Source organism: Lissotriton helveticus, chromosome 7, assembly GCF_964261635.1.
Source record: "Lissotriton helveticus chromosome 7, aLisHel1.1, whole genome shotgun sequence".
Taxonomy (NCBI): domain Eukaryota; kingdom Metazoa; phylum Chordata; class Amphibia; order Caudata; family Salamandridae; genus Lissotriton; species Lissotriton helveticus.
In genome coordinates, this window is record NC_136068.1 from 1,002,579,148 (window position 1) to 1,002,595,895 (window position 16,748).

Consider the following 16,748-nt stretch of genomic DNA (forward strand, 5'->3'; position numbering starts at 1 on the left):
GGTGGGTCCTTGCGGAGAAATGGAACACGTTGGGGAGTGGTCCACACATCCAGCGGTAGTTGTACTGAAGGCTAGGTATGGGGTGTCCTTGACTCATGCAGGAGGGACCAACAGGCCTGTGGGGGCCAAATGAGAAAAGAGTTTTTGTTGTGAAAGTCGGCGGTGTTTCGATCTCCTTAGTTAGATACCATCATCAGGACGAAAAATGTGTGAGCTGGTAGGATCTGGCCGCATGATGACTTATACGGGGATCGCCGGTGGGTCGTTGATTGTGTGGGTAGGTCCTTGCGGAGAAATGGGACACGTTGGGGAGTGGTCCACACATCCAGCGGTAGTTGTACTGAAGGCTAGGTATGGGGTGTCCTTGACTCGTGCAGGAGGGACCAACGGGCCTGTGGGGGCCAAATGGGACAATTTGGGGAGCGGTCCACACATCCAGCGGTAGTCGTACTGAAGGCTGGGTCAGGGGTGTCCTTGAATCAAGCAGGAAGGACCAACGGGCATGTGTGGGGCAATTGTGGGGAAATTGCAGGGAGTAGATCCAGGGCAACTCCGGTCTCTGCAGCAAGCAGCTAATCGTGCTGGAGTCGGCCAGCGCGGGTGAGTCAGCAATTTTCCCACAATTGGCCCCCACGGGCCCGTTGGTACCTCCTGCTTGATATTGTGTGTGTGTGTGTGTGTGTGTGTGTACATGTGTGCGTGCACGTGTGTTTTTAAGCTGTTTATTATACACACAATTCTGTCAAAATATCACCTGACACCATCAGAGATTAGGGAGCCTGCCGAGGCTGCGTATCTGATCCCACCTATCATCGAAGCCGCAGAATTTTTACCTTCTAATATTACAAAGTTTTAGTTAACTGTAGTTTAGATCTTTCTGCTCTTCTCTTAAGACTGAAAGAGTTAGAGCAGAAATACACTGAGAAAAGGAAAGGGACCTATAAATAAAAACAGAGACTGACATTTATGGCATGGCTTTAGATGACTTAATATGAGATTTTATAATGTTGCATAAAACACAGGCTTTACTGTTTGTTTACATGGTCACTGATTGTGCATCGAATGCATGCAAGTGCGAGATTGAAGCCTAAGTACTAGAAAAAGACCTGCTTATTGTATAACAATAGCCAGAGTTGAGCTAGACGTCATTGGTAAGATGCGCATGGTTGGCATTGGGCTGCAAAAGAAACAGGGCACTGGATGCCTGCTGGCCAATGACATGATTGTCCCTGGACTAGTGCCAGGCCCAGAGAACTACCTGGCCTGAACAATATAATCTATGTTTTCTAGAGCACATGCTGCACATTATCCTTAGAAAGAGGCTTTGATCACTCCTGATATAGAGAGATTAAGATGAGAGTAGTGTAGGGTGGGCAAGGATAGGCTCTGAGAAGACACCAGCTGCGGTGCCTATCGCCAATGTACCAGATGGAGAGCAGGATGAGGCCCCCGAGGCGGATGATGTGAGAGACTCTGGGTCACTGCCAGAGCTGCAGGAGTTGCTAGCTGGTGGAGGACTTACCAGGGAGACTCTGGGTCACTGCCAGAGCTGCATGAGCTGCTGACTGGTGGAGGACTTACCGGGGAGACTCTGGGTCACTGCCAGAGCTACAGGAGCTGCTAGCTGGTGGAGGACTTACCGGGGAGACTCTGGGTCACTGCCAGAGCTACAGGAGCTGCTAGCTAGTGGAGGACTTACCGGGGAGACTCTGAGTCACTGCCAGAGCTACAGGAGCTGCTAGCTGGTGGAGGACTTACCGGGGAGACTCTGGGTCACTGCCAGAGCTGCATGAGCTGCTGACTGGTGGAGGACTTACCGGGGAGACTCTGGGTCACTGCCAGAGCTACAGGAGCTGCTAGATGGTGGAGGACTTACCGGGGAGACTCTGGGTCACTGCCAGAGCTACAGGAGTTGCTAGCTGGTGGAGGACTTACCAGGGAGACTCTGGGTCACTGCCAGAGCTACAGGAGCTGCTAGCTGGTGGAGGACTTACCAGGGAGCAGTTTCACGTGGCACAAAATGGGAGCCCTACTCCATGGGCCTATGCAAGCTGACCCAGGAACAAGTTGCCATCAAGAATTTGGCAAACACATCATGCTCTGAGGTTGCTGTGTTGTGAGCCGTTGGAGACAGAACACGGAGCCAGCAAGATGCAGGTAGTCCCAAAAGCTCATTGGAACGTTGTAATGTTGATAGAACATGAGGTACTTTTAGCAGGGCACCTAGGCATCAAAAAGACCAAGGACAGGTTAGAGCCTTTGTTCTACTGGCCAAGTATATGCCTAGACGTAGAGAAATGCTGTTGGCTGTTTTCAAGTGAATTGGAATGTGTGGCGGTCAAACCAAGGAACTATTGTACCTCTACCCATACTTGGTGTGCAATTTGAGAGGGTGAGTATAAACATTGTTGGTCCCTTTGACCCCACCTCACTTCAGGTAGCAAATATATTTTGGTTATATTTGAAAAGGCCACGTGGTACCTCTAAGGAAAACAACTGCTATGGTGGGGCAACATTCTTTTTATGATTTTTTTCAGGGTCAGATTCCCAAAGTCTGTGATCTCCTAATAAGGAATTAATTCCATGTTCTCATACATGAGGTAAATGTGGGAGCAAGCTTCTACTTCTCCATCACATTCCACCTAGAGATCAATGAGTTGGTGGAATGCCTCACCAAAACCTTAAAGAGCATGATGGGAACTCTACTCGAGAACCTCAGGAGGAAATGATATATCCTCCTGATATCTCTTTATCTCTTGCAGAAAATGCCACAGAAGAGGGTAGTGTTTAGCCCCTTTGAGTTTCTTCTTGGGGCTCCTGTGCACGGTCCACAGACCACTGGTCAGAGAGAGCTGGGAAGGTCCACTTGAGTTGGTAAACCCTGATGTTGTGGAAAATATTCTGGGCCTCATGGAGCTGACTCTGCAATTAAGGAATAAGGCAAACAAACCTTTTGAGACCAACCAAGGGCTCATTGAGTTGTATGACCAAAAAGTTACACTGATTGCGTACGAGGAGGGTTGTGGGGTATTGGCACCTTGAATGACTGTGGAAACTTGAACTCTGCCCCAGATAGGTGAGAGCTAACACCGAAAAATCCCAAGACACACAAGAGGTTGATGGCTAAGAAAGGAGAGAACTCTAAATTGTTCAGTGGTACAATATTTTACCAGGAACTAGACTTTAGAGTGGAGCGCATCTAAGGGTTACAGCATGGGTTTGAAGATGGACTTACAAGTCATGCAAGAGTTTGATGGCTATGAAGGGAGAGAACTACTAGTTGCACCAGTGGTAAATCTTTCCCTCGATACTTGAGCACATGGAAGAAGGGTTACATCATAGGAATGCAGATGGACTTTCTGACACTTTTCCCATTCTGATGAAAGGGTCTCTCCGACAGTGGGGTATGTTCTGGGGTATTCTGATCTGAAAGCACAGCGTGTGCTGATATGACGATAGGTCCCTTGCATGTCTCTGGAGAGTGTGGGCCCTTGCCTGCAGTATACAATAATATGATGTGCCCTTTTTGACCCCTTCCTCAGCATGTATAGAGATCATGTGTGTGCTCTGAGGCGTTACTTTGCTGAAATGAGACCTAGAGCAGAGCTTTGTGGTAAAGAGGGCAAATGATATGCACCTTCCTTGTAAAGAGAGTGACTACTGTCAACTTACGGGCTGCACAGAACTGACAATAATGACAGCGAAATGATTACAGTTGCAAGGGGTGCCTTTTAACTGTTTCCTGCTAGGGAGTGTGGCCTACCAGTGTCTCCCATTTTCTTAGCTTATCGATGTGTGACATCGAGGTTGCATGTGTGAAAGAATCTGTTTGAGTGGAAGAAATGTGTGGAGTGTGTGCTGTGCATGTGGTACTGGCCACGCTGGCTTCCATTTTCTATGGATGAAATATGCGTTGTATCTATGGCAGAGGGTCACAGGGATAGCTCAGGCAGCTTCCTGGCAGATTCCAGGAATCTCTGTAGTGGTCCAGACTTAATAGAGATGACAGTGGATCCTTTTAAAGCTAGGTATTTTCCAAGACATTTTCTAGCCATTTGTTCTCTGGGAAGGGTACCCACCACAGACTAACTGAGTGGGATTGCCTGAATATGTCCTTGTTGCTGGTTTCTCCTGACAGGATACTCCCAGCTATATTCTACTTTCCTACTCACACTTTAAAGAAGCACCATGGCTGGACTTGCCTGCATGGAAATTACAAAAGTTCAGAACTGCCCAAAACAGGTCACAAAATCAAACCGTAGGAATACACAAAACCGGGGGTAATCACAAATGTATGTGACACTTGTGAGTAATTTATACATTTAAATTTACTCTTACAGTTTTGAGAAACTTTACTGTATATAGCTAGTCACAAAATACAAATGTTAAGTTACTGACAACTGTAGACTTACATGTCTCCACCGCATGAAATAACTGAATGGAGCCTAACTGACGAGTGTAAATTACTATTAAAAACAGTAGTAAATTGAGCACACACATGGTCAATCCCCGGACTTCAATACTCTCCTCTAGAAAATAATGGAGGCAGGGACTTAAATGTAAATCGTGGGAAATTATGTTATTTTAGATTAAATTAATATAATTAAGTATAAATATGAATACATGTAATTTATTGTTAAATATGTATATAGTGCATATTTTGGATTTAATTATAAAAAGAAATAATTGATTTGCATTTAAAAAAGAATGTAAAAATATATTTTATTCAATAAAATGATATTACTTTTAATTAATTCTGTACACTGCTTTTAATATTTCATAATATAAAATAAAACAAAATTATATAGGTGGGAAATTCCTTTTTAACTTAAACTTGAGAAAAATAATGCTAATGTTTTTAATTTAGATTATTTAATTTTCGATTCACAATATAGATAATAGTACTTTATCATTTTTTCGTTTAGTTGAAATTTATAAAAACATTTTAGAACAATATTTAACATAAACATATTTTAACAAACGCTTTTCTAAATTTAACATTTTTTTTCACTTTTCCCTTTATTTTACCATGCGGCGATCTCAACTACCGGGGCGGAGGGCTCTCTATGGTAAAGTATACAGAAATTTTCAATGTAGTGTATCATATGAATATCTCTGCCCTGGCTGCAGAGTCTCCCTCAGTAAGGCGCCTGGACACCAATTGTATATGGCTCTGGTTGATACAATCTTAACCCAGTAACCCCTGAGTGTCCAAGGACGCCTAAATAAAATCCTATAGATGGAAGGAGGGAAATAGTAAGCAAAATGGAATGAGGGAAGTAAAGTTGGAATGGAAGTGAAACAGAGTATACACTGAGGACCAGGGAGTGGGTGTGAGGAATGGAACAAGCCTAAGGACAGAAAAGGGCTGAGGGAGGCTCCTTCGTGACTTCTTTCTGGCGAGGAGTCTCCTAGGGTGTATTTATTTCTCGGAAACCTCTCCGTCTTCACCTCTTACTGCCGTGCTCGCCTGGAGGTAAGTTGATGACGTTTAGCTTCTGCCTATTCCGCGCGTAGCCTCCCCGTTGAGTGGCACGTTCTGAGTGTGATTCCTTATGTCTAATTAACCCTTTACCTTGGGGATCAGGACTGTGCACTTCCACATCAAACCATGATGGCCGCCAGATGAGCAAGGATGTCTACCTCCCTCCCTTGCCAGCGCTGACCTTGAGAGCCCACGTTGCCCATGGCGCTTTGGTGTTCAAGGACTTGTGTGTATCATCCATGGCGGGTACACCGGTACCTGTACTGCTTGCTGCTGGGGGGTGGAAAGGGGATGAGCAGCGCGCAGGCTGCCAGTGTTTTCTGCTGTGCTTTACACCTTTAAGGTAACTTGTTTAACGTCCCTTCTCTCTGTCTCATTTCCCTTTTGTTTACTCTTCATTAACGCTCCGGTTTTGTCTCTGGGAATTTGACACTGAGGAGATCAGCATATTCCGATATGAAACCCGCCTAATGCTCCGCGCCTGACCTGCTGACTGAGTGCACAGCAAAGTTTTCAGTCCATGTTAGCACTTTCTGGGACAGTCTCCAGAATTATCGTTCTAGGTGGCACGCCGGGCGGGTGTGCTTGGTTTTCGACCTCATTCCTGTCTTTGACAGGTCTTGCACAGCATAATAGCTAGTATGCCTGACTCTGGCAGTATCACAACCTTTCAAATATATTTAGCTATTGAGAAAACACTCTGGGTCCAAAATAGCCACGCTGTGAGTGACATCTATAGACAGGGCACAAATCCTATAAAAAGAAGTGGGGGGACCGACCAAGTTAGGCAGTATGTAAGTGACATCATGACACGCCATCACAGCACATGATGTCACGACGCATGGCATTCCACGTGGCATCACAGGAAGTGAGCTCACTGGAAGTGACATCAGAAGAAGTAAAATCAGACACTAAGTTCCCAAACATATGTTTATCAGGTGTATCATGAGTACATTTATATGCATTATGATAATTAAAAATGAGATCTGGAGTCAGGGTGGTGCCAAAAAAGTGGTGCAATGCAATCCTGGCACAAAATCTGGGCCTCAACTAATATTTTTTTTTAACCCTGCCACAAAGAAATTGACAACAAGGAGAAACATGGTAGTAGATTTGTTCTGTTTACCCCAACGTTCGATTGCGCGGGCGGGGCCGCAACATTCAACGGACGTGCGCAGCAATACCGAGGTAGTGCACGCGACGTCCGCTGAACGTCGGCAGCAGCAGTGGGGTTAATTGGTTGCAAAGTCTGCATTTAAAAATATTTCATGGGGTAAAGGCATCTGCTGTACAGGTGCCCAATAAATCTCAGGGAATAATAATAAGGCTGGGAGAACTCTGGAGGTTAACACATTTGTTGGAGATATCTGTGCTTTGTGTAGTCCCAGATTTGAATCAAAGTAGTATAGATGATTAATTTGACTCCTGCAAAACATAATCACCCACTGTTCTTTGGTGGGATGGGGCGTTTGGGGATCGTTGAACCTCTATTTTGTAGCTACCTACTTCCGTTTTTTTTTTATGATATCGCTAAACACATGGTGTGCATCTTATACAATGTTGTGAGCATAAATGTACCACTTAATTAAGCAATACTGCTCTGATATGTGTGTTATAAACTATGCTAACTGAAAATACGATAAAATATGTTTTAAAAAAATGTTGTCTCCTGCAAAGCACATCATGTAACATACGGATCACAGATTGTTATTTTATGTAGATAGGTAAGTGGATTACTGCTTTGATCAGAGATCCTTTTGTTACTTGCAGTTCATAAATTGTAATCCTTGTAGTAGATCACAGGGAGCTATAAAGGGCATTTGAGTCCACCACCTTGCAACCCTGACTGTCTCATGTAACACATCTTGAATATTGATTTGCACACTTACATGATTTATTTTGAATGGATAATATGTATGTTATGTAAAGAGCTCTAACACTCTGTATTGGAATGAGTAGGGCTATCAAATAAATAAAATAGTGCTATTTAAATTGTTATTGGTGTAAATACTGGGACAGACAATTCCATCTGACATTCTTACAGTCCATGCACTCATATACAGGGACTGAACAAAGTAAAAAGCATGCATCTCTTAACTACCTGTGAAGAGATAACAAGCTATGTGCTTTTGTTTCTGCTCCCTTGCATTTAAGTGTGAAGTGCCAGGCCGCCTCTAGTCCGATACTGAGTCAAAAGGAATACCTTCACTTCTGTCTTTGTCTTTCACTCAGCTGGAAGTGAACCCCTCCCCCCGACCCCCACACACCGTCCATCTGTATGTTGCTGCTGGGAATGGAAAGCAAATAACATGCAGGAGCTGTTGAATATGCCCAATGTCTGAAAATTACACTGGGACAAGTTCAACATATTTTTGAGGGCCCCAACTTCTTGGCAAAATGGACAGCGTCCACCCTGTGAAAATAATGGGTGGACGCTGTGTACCCGCAACTCGTGCCCTGTCTATAGAAGAGGTTAACCGGCACGCCAGGGAAAGTGGGATTTTTGCCCAAACATAACATAACACTTGTATTTGTAAAGAGCATTTATCACCCATGTGTCTCAAGGGGCTGAATAACAGATGTTTATTGTTACCAAACGCATTGGTACTCATTTTATTGACCTCCAATGGATAAAAGGCTAAGTGGACCTGCCAGGATTTGAACCTGTGATATGAGGTCATACACAGGGCCCTGCAGTGGATGCATTAGTCAACTAAGACACCAGACCCGGTGAAAGGCAGAAAAGTGAAGGTGTTCTAGAGCGAGCCAGCAGATTTCTAATACGCTGTCCCCAACATCTGGGAAAAAAACATCTCTTGCACCATCTCCAAGGAAGTCAGCTCTGGCAGCCCGCCACACCGAGTGACTTTTATTGACCCCTCCAGTGGATCATATATGGCAGGAAGCATCCAGGCCAAACTGACAACCAGGCGGAAAGGAGCAGGAACAGGAGACATTTTTCTTCTTATGTACCTTGAGTCTGGATTGCCATTGTAGTTCATTTCTGCTAGATTCCACCCCCTCTCGAATTCCAGAAAGAGCTTATGACGCTTCTCTTCAAAGACTATCCTATAACAAAGTAACCACGCACCTGGAAGGTCATCTTCTTGAATTGTGTCCATTGCCACTCACGCTCTGCTATCTTGTCACAACCCTGACTCCAGCACACTATCTCTCTCTCCCCATTCAACCCCCGCCTTTGATGGAGTTCCCACTTCTCCCTCTGTCTCTCTTTTGCACAACTCACTGTAAAACCTTCATCGTCTTGCTATGGAGCCAGGTGAGCACAATTTAAGTCACACACACATATTTACCCGAATAAATGCATACATGTTGTGAACTCTGTGTCTGCGGAAACGTCTTTTAAGTGCACAATTGTAGGTCTGTGGTAATAACTTTAGAAAATAAATCATTGTTGATAATGTTAGTTTTAAAGTAAGGCTGACAAAATTGTGAAATCTGATATCTTACAACTCTGCAGTTTTTTCCAAAAGGTTTTCCAGATTCACTGTTGAGTGCAATAAACTAGCCAAGAATTGAAAAACACACACAAACAAAAGTGTCTCTATGTTGCAACGGGTCAGAGCAGCCACCTACCTTGTTTTGTCCACACTCCTCAGTTACTCCAAGGACGTCGCGGATGGAGGAAGTTCCCTAGCTATACTTAAATATAGCTCTAGGCCCGGGCGAAATCTGGTTACTGCGTCATAATTCGCGTAATTTACCTTTAATCCTGTCATGTGAAACCCCCAAAATTAAGCCATTACAACACATTACGAAAATAAATGCTGATTCAGATAGAAATGTACCGCAAATGTGCGGTTTATGGTAAACATTCATCTCAAATGTACAGGAACAATGCGCACAACAGCGCGAGCAGCTGTTGCTTATGGTGCTTTTTTGGCAGTATTGTTCTAGCGTGAAAGGCAAAGGCATCCTTGCATTCAAAGTGGATTCGAATATGTATTTCACACTAAAGTAAAACGCCAAATGCCAGTTTCGCATTTCACATAATTATGCATAATTTTGTAGACATTTTGTGTAATTACGCAAAATAAAATGACTCACATTTTGCACACCTCTTTTCAGAGGTGTTCCAGGGTCTGGGAGCTGCTAGAAACAGCACATCACGGCCAGCACAAATCCCTGTACGTGCATCCACGTTGGGATTTCAGTCTTTCTGCCCCTGAATCTGCAGTTCGCGGCTTTCGCCTACCAATAGTGGGAACTGGGTATCATGTCAGGCACAACTGTCCTGCCTTTGACCTCACTGTGCAAGTGGCTACGACACTGTGCACCCACTCCACAAGCACCTCGCCCAACAACGTGCTGTCCATTGACATAAATTCCACCTCCACAAGGCATTCTTCATAATCTCACACAATTTCTCACGCAATGTATAAAATTACAAGTTATATCACTGATGTTTGTGCTTGTGCAATTAGCACGTGGCTTGACTCGAATTTACCTAACATAGAATAATGATATCATGTGCAGACCATTTATTGTGGCTCTATGCCACCAGATCAAACAAACCTCCGGACTGTCTTACTATCTGACACAATATACTTTGGGACAGATGTTACAAAAGAATGGTTGTAAAATGTGGTTGCAAATTGTTCACCGGCATTTTGCAACCAATCTTACAGCCTGATTCATCATTCTCCCGTTTTGCGAGCCCCTAATAGCGATTCATAAGGAATCGCTATTAAGGACTTGCAAAACGGGATTCATGTAGGAATTGCTAAATAAATAGCGATTCCTACACATTCCTTATTTGCGAGTAGCAAATTGCTAATCGCAAATAAGGAATAACTCCCCATACATTCCTATGGGCCAAAAGGCCCATAGGAATGATTGGGGAGTATTCCTTATTTGCAATTAGCAATTAGCTAATCGCAAATAAGATAGCGATTTAAAGGGTGCCAGGGGTGTCCAAAGGACACCCTATAGCACCCCTTATATGCAAATTGAAACAGGTGTTGCGCACCAAAGGACATGTGTGTGTGCAACATGCAACTTAGAAAAATGCTTTTAAAAGCATTTTTCTAAGTTTTCGCTATTTACCACGAGGTTTGACCTTGCGGTAAATAGCGGGCCGAAATTGCGAATTCGCAATTTTTAAATGGATGATGAATTGCATTTAAGGAATCTCAAATAGAGATTCCTTAAATGTAAATCCTCGCAAAATAGCGAAATCGCTATTACCGATTTTTGCATTTGGGATGATGAATCCCAATGCAAAAATAGCGCTCGCAAAGGGCCAGATTCTCAGAATCTGGCCCTTTGCGAGCCGATTTCGGCTTGATGAATCAGGCTGCTAATTCTGTAATGTGACCTATGCAGTAATAGGTCACATCACAAAATCTCCAGTGGCAGGGGGTAGCAGAATGACCTGCCTAGTAAACATAAATTGGACAGGTCGCTATTGGTGACCCCCTGTGATTAGCTTCAAGCACAAGTATGGTGGCCTACATGGCCCAGCAGACCACCAACCCAGTGTTTGCAGTCCCAAAAGCAGCCTGTGTTTCTTAAATGAACCAATGTTGCTTTTAAAAGAAGCATAACAAGGGGTGGGGGCGGGGCAGCAGGTGGTGGTCAGATGGACCAGTGCGTATTCCCCAGATGCTGCTGATACAATTCACAAAGGGGAAGGTGAAGTCATTGATCAATGGTTTGCAACTGCAAATGTTGTTGCAGACCACTAATATCTACAATTGTGACTCACACTTATGAGGGACTGCTCATTCCACGCCCCCTCCTAATTGTGTTTGGAATGGATTTCAAAATCCATTTTGCTAGTTGGAAAGACTTTTTGACTCACAAAAAGAGTTTAGTACACAGAAAAAGCCCTTTTGTGGGCACAAACCTTGTAATTTCGTGAATTGGGGTGTTTGCAACCATAAAAGGTATTTGTACTGCAGGCCTCATCAATTGCCACAGGCAATAATCTGAGCATTAACAGCGCGATGCAGTAAGGAATTGAATGGTTCTCTACCTTAATTAACAGGAACATCCCTAAACAGTCCCATAAATTGCAAAAGGTAGTAATTAGGCTGACTGGTGCCTGCCAGAAATGAATTGAATTGCCTCAATCATTAATGATTATCCATGACCCCAACATTAATACTCAGTGCTGGACTTAAGCACCAATGAGCATCAAATGCCCTAAGCAGCAAGGTGCATAATTGTCCCTGGGCATTTATGTCATCAATGGCTCCTTGCAGTAACAAGCCATTATGGCTTTAAGTGTCAATGAGAGTGAATGGCCCGAGCAATTAATGAGTACGAATGAGCTCAGAAAGAGAGGTGTTATGTTGGCCACGGGCATCAGAAATAGCGGCACCAAAATGGTTTATGCCTTAATCAATTTATAAACAAATAAATACTTAGTTCCCCAAACTAGAAGAAAGGAAAGGAAAGGAACGAGGTGTATGGAGCTGGGAGAGAGTCAGTCAGTCAGGGAACAAGGTGTTCCCTTGTTGGAACTAGGGGACCTCACACACCCAGACGGGAGCCTAGGTGTCATGCTTCATCATTGGTCTCCTGCTCCTCGTCAGACTGGCGCTGCAATGTCTGACGGGCGCCGTAGGCGCTCTTTGTTGGAGATCTTTTGTTCCAGCCAGTTTTTGCGTGCGTGTGAGGGGTCTGGTGTAAGTGTAGTCGTGAGTGAGAAGGTGAGGTTAAAAAGAGGTGAGTCAGTCCACAATAAACTTTATTTGGGGTGGCTGGCTCCCTAGTTTAAAAGGGTGAGAGGGGAGAAAGGGACTGTATAAGCTACAGTGAACTTGCTCAACCCTCTAAGAAGGTCGACATGTTTCATGCCAATGTGGCAATTCTTCAGGACCTCAAGTGTTGGGTACTACACAGTGAAAAGAAATAATGAAAATTAATAAAGTTTCTAAATACAACCTCATTGGGTCAATCAGGGAGCAAGCCAGCAGGTCTTGCTCTGGAGGGGAACCTAGAAGAGACAAGCGGAAGGGTTGTAATCTAAGAGAGTAGTATGTATTACCCTTCAATAACTAGGTTCCAAACAGATACTCCATACACCATCTAGCATCGGTTTACAGTGTGGCACATCAATCACACAAAAATGGGCACATCGGTTAATGGTGAGACCACTCAAAAGTTAATCAGGAAGTGTGACTGCAGGCTAACACTGCGAAGACAATGCATTCAATCTAAAGTAGGAATTAACAACTAAACGGAAAGCTAAAAAGAAGAAGGCTAAAATTGTACAACATCACATATATATTGATGACTAGATAGGTGCTTACCCTAGGAACAACCCTAAAGGGCCCCGCAGTCTGTTCCCGTGGGGCAGTTCAAGTGGTGAAGTACCTGTAAGAGAGAAACACATACAGGCCCCCCACCGGGGTTTGTTCATAACACGAATGGTAGCAAGCAAAGGTCAAGATGGTATAGGGACCCCCTGACCAAAATGAGGACGGAGAAATGCGGATGGAACACCCACAAAGAACTGATTCAGTCCCCCTCTGGGGCCCTGAAGTCAGCCCTTGACGCATGCGTACCCTGTACCGGAAGTGCCAACAAGGCTGAATGGAGCACCGGCCCCACACGGGTGTTAGGGAGGATTAGTAACCGTACATGTGATGGTCACACAGTGCCAGGCGCTGGGCAATCCTCCAGACCATTGCAAGGCAAACCAAAAATCAGAGGCATACAGCGTATCAGAGACCGCGTGTCAGAGCTGCGCCGAGGGAGATGGCCAGTATCTCCCTTCAGTGAACCAACCCGCAAATCACCAAACCCACTAATGGGATGGGCATAGCTACGTTCCCAAGCTTACCTGAAACGAAGAACTGCCAGGGCGGAAACCTACCCACACCACGAGGCGCTCCTGCCGGTAGCGCGGAACAGCTGGTGTTATCTCGGCGGAGACACCGTGTTTTTAAGGCTGTGGTCCGCGACTCTGCCGAGTTACGCCCCGATGGTGGGCGTGTCCCACGTGTACCCCGTCACCTCAATGCATCAGAGCACAGGAGCATAACGTCTCTGGGTGGTGGAAAAGTGCCTCTAATGTGGTGGCCATCTTAGAATGGGGTGAAAGCTTAAGGACGGATACTGGAAGGCTTGAACTGTCTGGCATAAGTGGCATAGATGGCCACGGGGGACTACTAATGAAAGTGTCAAAGCTATCCTGAATTTGTTAAGAGGAAAGGTTATATTCTTTAAAAGTGATAGCGGTAACTAGTGGTTCTGGATTACAAATGGATACCTAGTCACTGACGTGGATGAGAGAACCGGGAGGCCGGGTCGGTTAGTTGTCTCATAGGCATTGTTGAGGTGGTATGGTCCAGTACTCTACATATTGGGGTATATATATCCACTGGTGATATTGCGGGGGTAGGGGTATCTCCATAGGAACCAATATCACCGTTGCCAAAAAGGGGTATGATTCAGTGACGGTAGTGTGGCTCACATGGTCATCATTTCACAAGGCAGAGGTGAGAGTAAAGAAACTGGACACAGTCTGGTGGCGGTCAGTGGTGGCGGTATAAGTAGTGACCTAGACTTAGGTAGTGTCTCTGTATGAATCAGTTATGAAGGACTCAACAGGGAACTGTATGTAAGTGAATACAGAGCGTGGTATCAGCCATGATATAAAGCCAATAGGAGTCTATCCGGGACTCTAAGTAAATATGTACATGAAACACCCAGAGGGCCTCGTGAAGGTGAGCTGATCAAGGTAAGGGTGGTTGGGGAAGAGAGACTCCCGGAATGCGAAGTTATCTCGCTAGTAATATCCAGGCCACGGAATCGTTGAGGCCCCGGGTGTCCAACTGAAGGCGATGTATCCACCGTTGTTCAATCCTGAACAGTGCTTGGTGGGTAATCGACATATGAGATTCTAGGACCACCCATTTAATGTTGTCAGCTTTGTGGCCATGTAGTGCATAGTGTTCGTAAAGTCTGGTGTGGGTTTTGGAGCAACGAATGTTGCTTTTGTGTTCCATGATCCTAAGTTTGACTGATCTCATCGTCATGCCTATATAGTGTTTGTTGCAAGGGCAGGTCAAAAGATAAATGCATCTTGAGCTGTTGCAGTTGGTGTGTCTGTTAAGGTGCCAGGTGAAATTGTCTGAGAGTTTTATCTCTTTACATTGTGTTGTTTGGTGACATACAACGCACCCACCGCAAGGGTAATGACCCACCACTGGTGGCAACTTCCACAGAGTGCTCTGGTTGGCAGTCATTTGTTTTTTAGGGCGTGTGTGGATCAAGGAGTCTTTTAAGTTGGCGGTACGCTTGAAGGCAAAGCGGGGGCGTGGAATTTCTAAATCCCCTGTATTTAGTAGACCCCAGTGTTTGTTGATTGTTCTTTTCATACCAGTAGAATTCTGTGTGTAACAGGTAACACAGGTGATGACATCATCAGGCTCTTTCGGGTGTGACTCCAAGAGAGCCTCTCTAGGATTGTTGAGCGCTCTTTTGCGTGAATTATAAATAAGCCTGGCGGGGTAGCCTCTGTGTTGTAATTTGTGTTGCAGCGTCATGGACTCTTTCTTGTAGTCAGAGGTAGCTGAGCAGTTTCTCCGGATTCTCAGGAACTGCCCGAATGGGAGATTCTCTCGTAGGGATCTGGGGTGGTGGCTCCCGAAGAGCAATAAACTGTTCCTATCAGTCTCTTTCCTGTACAAAGAGGTACTGAGTCCCTCTTGATTGAGGCTGATAGTAAGATCTAAGAAGGGTATCTTGATGTCTGAGATAGTGGCTGTAAATTTGAGAAACTGGTTTTGCTGGTTAATCCAGGAGCAGAAGGCTTCACAGCTCACCCGGTTACCATGCCATAGAATCAGAATATCATCGATATATCTGCGCCACATTGTGATGTTCTGGCTATAGGGATTATTGTTTGAATAGATGTGGAGGTTTTCAAAGGTGGCCATGTAGATGCATGCCAGACTAGGAGCAAAAGTCGAACCCATAGAGGTCCCCTGTATTTGATGGTAAAGTTGGGACCCATATTGGAAAAAAATTTCAGTTAGTGCTAGACTTGCACATGCCATTATGAAAGAGATGGGCGTGGGCGAACACCAGTTCTCTGACCGGAGGGTAAGCTCAACAGCGTCCAGGGTGGCTTGTTGTGGAATATTTGTATATAGAGCCTCCACATCTAGAGTTAGGAGGAGGTCTACATTCTCTCTGCCGTCGATTGATTCAATGAGGCGGAGTACATCCCTAGTATCTTGTATAAAGGATGGTATTTTTCTCACGAGGGGTTGTAAAAACACGTCACAAAATTTGGATAGGGGCTCAAGTAGTGAGCCAATACCCGACACTATTGGTCTCCCAGGGACCGGTGTGGTACCCTTGTGTATTTTGGGGAGGGTGTAGAAATAAGGGACAACTGGGTCCTTTGTGACCAGGAAATCAGCCTCGTTTTTTGAGATCCACTCATTGGTCTCACCTTCCATGACTAGACTTGTGATGGCAGTGGTAAGTCTTGGAGTGGGATCAGATGTCAATGGCCTGTAGTGCCTTGCGTTGGCAAGTTGGCGTTTACATTCAGAATCGTAGTCTGTGATGTTTTGGATCACGGTAGCTCCCCCTTTGTCAGCTTGTTTGATGACAATTGAGCTATCGTTTCCCAGATTCTGGATAGCTAGTCTCTCCATTTTTGACAGGTTGTTAAAGACTGGTTTATTAGGTTTTTTCTCAAGGGATTTCAGTACTGCCTTTTCAAAAACTAGTACTTCCGGGGGAACCATACCATCAGTCGGTGTGAAAGTGGATGGCTTACGCAGCCCAGTGTCTAATGAATCGTTTGTGGGGCCATCTCCAAAGTAGGCACGAAGCCGTATTTTTCTGAACAGCTGTTTGATCTCGCACAATTCGTTAAAGTTGTCCGGAGTAGGGGTGGGGACGAAACCTAGATCCAGGCACAGATGAGCATCAATGATGCGATCCAGTAATTGACAAAAATGTTTCCAGCACCAATGAGCTTCATTGGCCCAGCATTCACCAACCATGAATAGGTTAATTGTCCTCGCAATAATGGCACCAACCATTAATAAGCTAATTATCACAGCATTAATGGTGCCAACCATAAGTAACGCGAGGTGAATAGGTAACAATGCGAAACACGGCCTCCCCATCTTGTCCAAGGGCTGGGAGGGTTGTGCAATTTTTAAAAAACTATATTTTAGGTTTTGTGGGGTAGATAATAGTTGCCCTTGTGTTCTGTTCGCAATTGCAACACTGATAAGTACACCAGGCACGATGTACGCCATCCTGG